This window comes from Dasypus novemcinctus, chromosome 4, assembly GCF_030445035.2.
Source record: "Dasypus novemcinctus isolate mDasNov1 chromosome 4, mDasNov1.1.hap2, whole genome shotgun sequence".
Classification (NCBI taxonomy): domain Eukaryota; kingdom Metazoa; phylum Chordata; class Mammalia; order Cingulata; family Dasypodidae; genus Dasypus; species Dasypus novemcinctus.
In genome coordinates this window covers 106072547-106079601 of record NC_080676.1, presented here as the reverse complement: position 1 = coordinate 106079601, position 7055 = coordinate 106072547, and the positions used below count along the sequence as shown (strand labels likewise).

Sequence of the window (7055 nt, the reverse complement as noted above, 5' to 3'; positions counted from 1 at the left end):
GGTTCGTTTGACCTGCGGGCTGGGTCAATTGGCGCCCAGAACACAGGGACCTGAAAACGAGGGATCCAGTTAGGAATGCCAACAGACAGTCTGGCTGGACCAAGTGTAACATCCAGAAATCAAAAAGGAGAATCAGAGAGTAATAAGAGGACGCCGCAAGGGAACCTGTCTCCCACTTGTGAAGCCTCAGTTGTTGTGGAATTTAAGAGAAGTTCAATTATTCGAGTATAGAGAGGCCAGGACTCAGGAATGATTTTGAGAAGGAAAAATTGGTTTATTGACGGCCGGCCAGACTCGGGAGCTTTCTGTTTGAATCCCGAGCCCGGAACAAGATTTTCAAACGTCTTTTATACAGAGAGGAAAGGCCAAATGGTCCCTTTGTTTCAGTTCTCAATAGGCTTCAATTAGCATATATCTCTTTCACATCTTAGGTAAGCTTTTAGCAAGGACTCCAGACATTTTAGATAAGCCTTGGTTTTTGCATTTCCCCTAAATACTTAAAGTTTATAGCCCTTGCTTTGTTAAACATTTCCTGGGACTGGAGCCTGCTGTCACCATCCCTAAGGGCAGGACTGCAGCCTCTTACCGTTCCACACCCACAAGTCAAATAACTTAGTTATCTCTGAAGAGACAAAGAGCCTTCCACCCATAGCCCACATCATTCCCCCCCTTTGTCAAAGTTTACTTGCTAAGCTTTGGCATAATTATTGTTGTAGCTATGAGGTGGATGACTGTTTGTTGTCTTGACTGATTATTTATCAGTCTTTAGTACAGCATCAAGGACCGTTTTTAGAAGTTTAGAACTTTTCATTCTGGACAGCAGAATCTTGGGCAGGGGCCTCCCGCAGTTATTCTGCTGCCACTGGCACTCACGTGGATTTCCAGTCAGGTTCCAGATCCATCTATTACTTTTATTTTACTCTTAAAGAGTTTACACCTTTAATTTAAAAGGGATGCTGAAGGGAGACGATCTCTTTTCTGTAACTGCTTCCTGCTGGCCATGGGCTGTAGTCATTGCCTAATAAGGTGTAAAACTCTTTAATTTATTCTAACTGGAGGAAGATGGATCTGGCATTCTGTACGAAGTTGGATGAAGTTTTCATATGGTTAATAAGATGTTCACTCTGAAAGAAACAAACTTAATTAAAAATTTGGAATACCCGTTTTTAAAAGAGGACACATTGGATTACAGAGATAGACAAGATTAGATGCCTATAAAGATGGCATTCCTTAAAAGCTGGTGGGAACAGCATATATATTCTTTTTTAAGTTATCCATCTTTAGAGAGAAATTGCAACAGACACTTAGCTTTGTCTGAAGACACATTCCAAGCTGTTCAATGATTGACACTCATTCACTCTGTCAGATGCTCCTGGTGAACTGGCACTCCTTGGGCAACTGGCTTCACTCAGGATTAGAACACTAATTTGGAAATACTCTTAGTTTTCACCTGTGGGAGTGATCAGAACTACAGAATAAAGATTTTATACACCTTGGTTTTCATTGTACAATTTCTAGCAATTTTGACTTGTTCAATAGGTGACTCACCATCAGCAAGCAAGCCTCACTTTTGCTAACTGAGTCTGGCTGAGACTGCCACCTTATTCTATAGACATGTTATTAACTGTTTAGAAAATGATTTTACCAGGAATTTAACATGTCTAATATACTTCTGCACTTGATCCAAAATAGAAAAGATAACATTACAATTATTAGGCATATATTTAGTACAGGATAAAAGTACAGCACTTAATATTAACTAATGTATTACTTAATGCATAAGGATTCAGTGTTGCCATTATTAGTTTTGAGTTTCAGGTTTGTAATACTTTACATGTTATCTCTCCATGAGAGCAGGCCATAATGCCAATTGTGTTTAAGTTTTACTTACAGTCTCCTGGTATCATGGCTCCACTTAGCATGTTCTTCAACGCAGTGAGCAAGTTGCAGCATCCTTCCAGTATTCCAGAGATTTTCCAGTATTCTACTAGCCTGGTGCATAGTGCTCTCTGGCACCATGGAACAGTGCCAGTCTGGAGGCGATATCCATTGTACACTTGGCTGTACCGAGTCATTATTGGCTGCAGGAGCTTGAAACTGCAATATAGTTTCCATCAACTTCAGGAGCAGAACCAGAGACTGATATAGCACATATTTTTAATTGAGGGGTCAGTGACCAGCCTAGCCAATAACTCACATGGAGAGGCCACCTGTAATGTATACAAGGCCTGGTTCGAATGCACAAGAGTTTGACAATGTTAAAGTCTATTCCTTGTTTTATATATATATTTTAAACAACTTAACGCAATACATATATCAAATGACCATCTACTTACACAATTTTACTATGAAGATAACAGTAGGTACTTCACTTTAGTAATAGAGGAAAAATATTATTTTTCATTGTTAGAATGAAAACAGAATATTTCCAATAGAATCAAGACAACCTTTTATTACCATTTACTTAAATGTGTATTTTGCAGTGGCCTTCAGACAGGTTTATTATCATGAAGTTATTTCTGCTACCAATACCAATCTAAGTTTCTTTAGTTAACAATAACTTCTACAACTAGAACTATTTAAACATTTTCAGTTTGGAAGATGTTTTACAAACTCTTTATAATTGACTATAACCACATTGAGTAGCCACCTCATGTTTAAATAAACTTACTAAATTACAATTACCAATGAAAGAAATTTACTCTCTATTTAAGAGAGCATATCTACAATCTTTTCCCTTTAGCCTAATTTCACCAATGTGAACTTACAATTTTCACTTACAATTTTCATTACTGTAAAGATTTTGTACATATGTTAATTTAGTTTATAAATTAACTATGGGAGATTACACTCAAGTTAAATAAAATTGAAACCATAATAGTTTATGCAAGGAATGTTCTCTTTTTCCCTTACAGGAAGCTAAAAACTTCTTTTCTTTAAGTTATGAAAATTATTAATTTAAAAGCATAACTGACTACCAGGTTTTAAAACACATGCATACTGACTTCCAGGTTTCAAAACACATTACACAATTACTTAATTTTTTAAAATCATAACCCAGGAAAGATCTCTCCATAGTTTTTATGGACTTTCCTTTACTTACTGAAATTTGTTAATAGAGCCACTAATTACCTTATTTTGTTGGAAAGAAATCTTCTGGAAGAAAATAAGGCTCACCAGATTGTGGAGAAGAAAATACTTTATTCTCAATCTTGCAAGAAGGGGCGCAGAGCCAGATATGGCTGGTGCCCCGAACAAAGAAAAATGACACAATTTATACCCCTAAGCCTAGCATGCAAGCTCTTCCTGTTTTTCCATAGATTGGATACTTCAGAAGTTACAGCTTATCTGAGATTTAACTTTCCCACGCAAAAGTTTGATTTAACTGCTTCTTCTATCACATTCCAACCATTTTAGTTTTTACCTGCTCCCCCCCTTTGTCAAATAAGGAATAGAATTTAGTGCTGAAATGGCACCGACTTAGTTAGCTCCTTCTTGGGCATCCTTCCACTGCCCATAGGACTGGCCTAAACTGGTCTCCTCCACTGCTGTCCAACCCGGGAGTGGGAGACTGAGGCAGCAGGCCGCCGGGTTACATCAATATTTTTCTTCTGTGAAAATTAACCTAATCTTTGTTTTGTTTTTTCCAATTTATGGCTGACAAAGGTTTAAACTGGGAAATTACCAGGCAAACTGATTCTTAATTCCCTAGCCTAGTAGATAGGTTTAATCTGCCACACCTAGTCTTGCCTTAAAAGCTCTTGCAAAGAGGAGGCCCTTTCCCAATTGTTTCCATAATCAGATTTCTATGACTTTTTCATCCTGCTTAGTTCAATTTGGGCTTTAAGAATATTTATAAATATAACTGCATATTTAATTTTTAACAATTTGAGCAAATAGGCAGACATGAATAGTTTGACACAACAACATGACTTTAGTTACTTTAAACTTTTCAAAGACTTTTGAAACTCTTCTTAATTTGCACTATGACCATGCAGTTTACCACAAGAATTTTCTTTCTTACTTAATGGATTGTAATAACCAAAATGTTCTCAATGCCTTAGCACCATTTTGTTTTAGAACTTTATATTTTACCTTGAAATTAGCAGAATTTTGGATAAGCAACAAGATTAGTTTTATATATATTTACTGAGGCTATTTGAAGCCTCAGGGAGACAGACTGCTTTCTCTCATGAATTGCCACTCTTAGGAACACTGACCGTCAAGGCAGGAGACTTCTCCCCCTCCACCCCCCTTTTTGATTTTGGAGATAATAAAACTCCAGTGGCCATTTAACCTTATTCTATCAGGCAGCAATTTATTTAGTTTACACTTGAATTCATGAGAGAAAGGGTTACTAATACCAGAAGAGGAGACAGTGATGTCCCAGCTCTTCTCAATTATGAAATAACCACAGGCAAAGGCAAAGGGCGAGGTTAGGCCTGAAGCAACCATAAACAAAGGAAAGGTTAGTGTAGAATTTACACTTAAATAATAGTTTCAGGCTAAATTCACCCAGCTATAATCTCAGTTATTGTCTTTCCACTGTTTTACAATATAAATGCATTTATAAATGATTTTAACTCTTAGTTACAGTTTTTATTAATTTTTTAAAACCTATTAATTTTATAACACCTTTAAATACCTTTCATTCAACTTATAACATATTAAATGAACTTAACCATTACTTTAATTTTTCCTTTAAAGTGAAAGAATAAATCTCTTGCAGTTAGTTTGAAATAAAAGGCTACTTTTCAGGATTTGATTTCTAGAACATAAAATGTTCTTTTAAAAGAACTCTTCTTCAAACATTGAGGATATGATGAGGTTAAAGCACAAGAAGCTATTGATAAAATATTTTCTTTGTATATTGATCTTATTCAATTTTAATCATAAAAATTTCCCTTCCACAAACCTTCTACACTTTCAGTATTCATTCAGGTTCCGTCCCACACTCTACTCTTTCCAATAATCAATCATTTTATCTTAGGACAAAATCATCTTCTGTTTCCTTAACAATAAAAACCCACTCCATATATCCCACATACTAAGTTACCAGGCAAACTTCTTACAACATATAATTGCCATTAATACTAACCAAGTTTGTTAAAATAATGAACTTTTCTTCACTTTAAATACTTAGTAGCATGTAATACCAGAAACAGTTTTTTTGGAAGCAAGTTGGCAGGGGAGATTGGCTGCCGAATAAGTTTGTTATAAAATTGCCTTTTATTATTATTATTATCAATTCAGTTTTGTTAAATAATGACTTTCTGCAATTAGCCACTTAAATACCTTAAACAATGCTTTGTAAAACTTTTATAATTATTTATACCCTTAATACAAAGTTTACCTTCACAGAACACATTCTCTTACTTAAGGTTACTACAATACCTTCTAAGAACCTGAGCAGAATGCAAACGTATTTTGGCTTTGACACCCTAAGGAGGGAACTTTACTGCATTTATTCTGATTCTGCTTTTCACCTCCTTCACTTCCCCCCCTTCCAGGCAGTCGGGTGCACAACAAACAGGAATGCGGCTTATGAATAGAAGGGTGGACTCACTGGAAAGGGGCAAGCCGCTCCCCCCTTTCCAGCTTTCAGCCAAAATGGGCAGACAGAACCTACTCAAATTTGGCAACTCTCCCAGGAACCCAGCCGCCCTGACTGGGACATTCCCAACAGACTTGGGTGCTTGGCTCGGACACAGATGGCCTCCAAGCCCCGGCAAAGGGCCAGACCAGAGACAAGACACCAGAACATGCACAAACATCTAGACTCCGCAAACATCCAGACTCCTCAGCTTTTGCCCCAGAATCATTTCACCCCCTTGCCAATGGCAAGGGAGGGCTCCAGCTCAGCTGTAATTCTACTTCATGTAAGGACACAACTCCAACACTAACATTGAGCTGACACAGACAGAAGCACAAAGGTCACTAATCTGACTCACAAGTTTATATATTTATTTTCACCACGGCTGCCCCCACAGCCATCACAAACCTCAGAACACTTAACATTTGGTATAAAGCAAATTCATTCACAAATTAGCACCATAACAAAATATTTCAGCTAGACTTTTCCACTGTTTAAACTTTACACCCAGACCAAGCTCCACCAGAAAAGCCGATCCATTTTCCTGTAACCAAGTTTTGTTTTCCTTAATCTAGACCAATTTCCAGGATATTAGGACTCGAACCTATAAATACCCTTCCTATTAAAATCGAGACTCCACTCCTTTAGTGGATATAAGACCAGTACCAGATTCTAACATGCAGTTAGACAAACCCAAAACACCAGGGCTTTTCCCCGGTTTTCCTCCTTTTCCCAAGCCTAGAGAGAACGGCTTCCCCCCAGCCTTCTGGGGCTACTAGGGTTCTCTCGGGAGGTGATCAGCCTCCCCTTCCTAGCAATTAAAGCTAGGGCCTTCCAGACTCTGCTCACCCGGGGAGTCTTACCTTCTTCCCTGTTCGGAGCTCTTTTTCGTTCCCAGAATCTTTCTCTTCAGACCTTCCATTGCCCCTTGATTTTGTCGGGAAGATTCTGGTGGAGCCCACATCTTTTCTGGATTAAATTTAATCCAGGGGCGCCCAGATTTGGGGTTCACCCGAGTCCTCCCGGCTTCCTCGGGGATTTGGAAGGGGCAGCAAAATGCTACCGTCTCTGGCCTTCATTTTTGTCCCTTCGCGGTCGCCATTAATGTTGTGGAATTTAAGAGAAGTTCAATTATTCGAGTATAGAGAGGCCAGGACTCAGGAATGATTTTGAGAAGGAAAAATTGGTTTATTGACGGCCGGCCGGACTCGGGAGCTTTCTGTTTGAATCCCGAGCCCGGAACAAGATTTTCAAACGTCTTTTATACAGAGAGGAAAGGCCAAATGGTCCCTTTGTTTCAGTTCTCAATAGGCTTCAATTAGCATATATCTCTTTCACATCTTAGGTAAGCTTTTAGCAAGGACTCCAGACATTTTAGATAAGCCTTGGTTTTTGCATTTCCCCTAAATACTTAAAGTTTATAGCCCTTGCTTTGTTAAACATTTCCTGGGACTGGAGCCTG

General features: G+C 38.2%; 1 long non-coding RNA gene across 1 annotated transcript; it reads right to left on the bottom strand.

The window, feature by feature from the left end:
* Nucleotides 1–250: 250 nt before the first annotated feature.
* On the bottom strand, nt 251–6831 carry LOC131278275 (uncharacterized). Its single transcript, XR_009185593.2, has 2 exons — nt 4251–6831; nt 251–3435 (listed from the first exon to the last, which is right to left on the bottom strand). It is a non-coding gene; the product is annotated as an uncharacterized lncRNA (long non-coding RNA).
* Between the last annotated feature and the right edge of the window lie 224 nt (nt 6832–7055).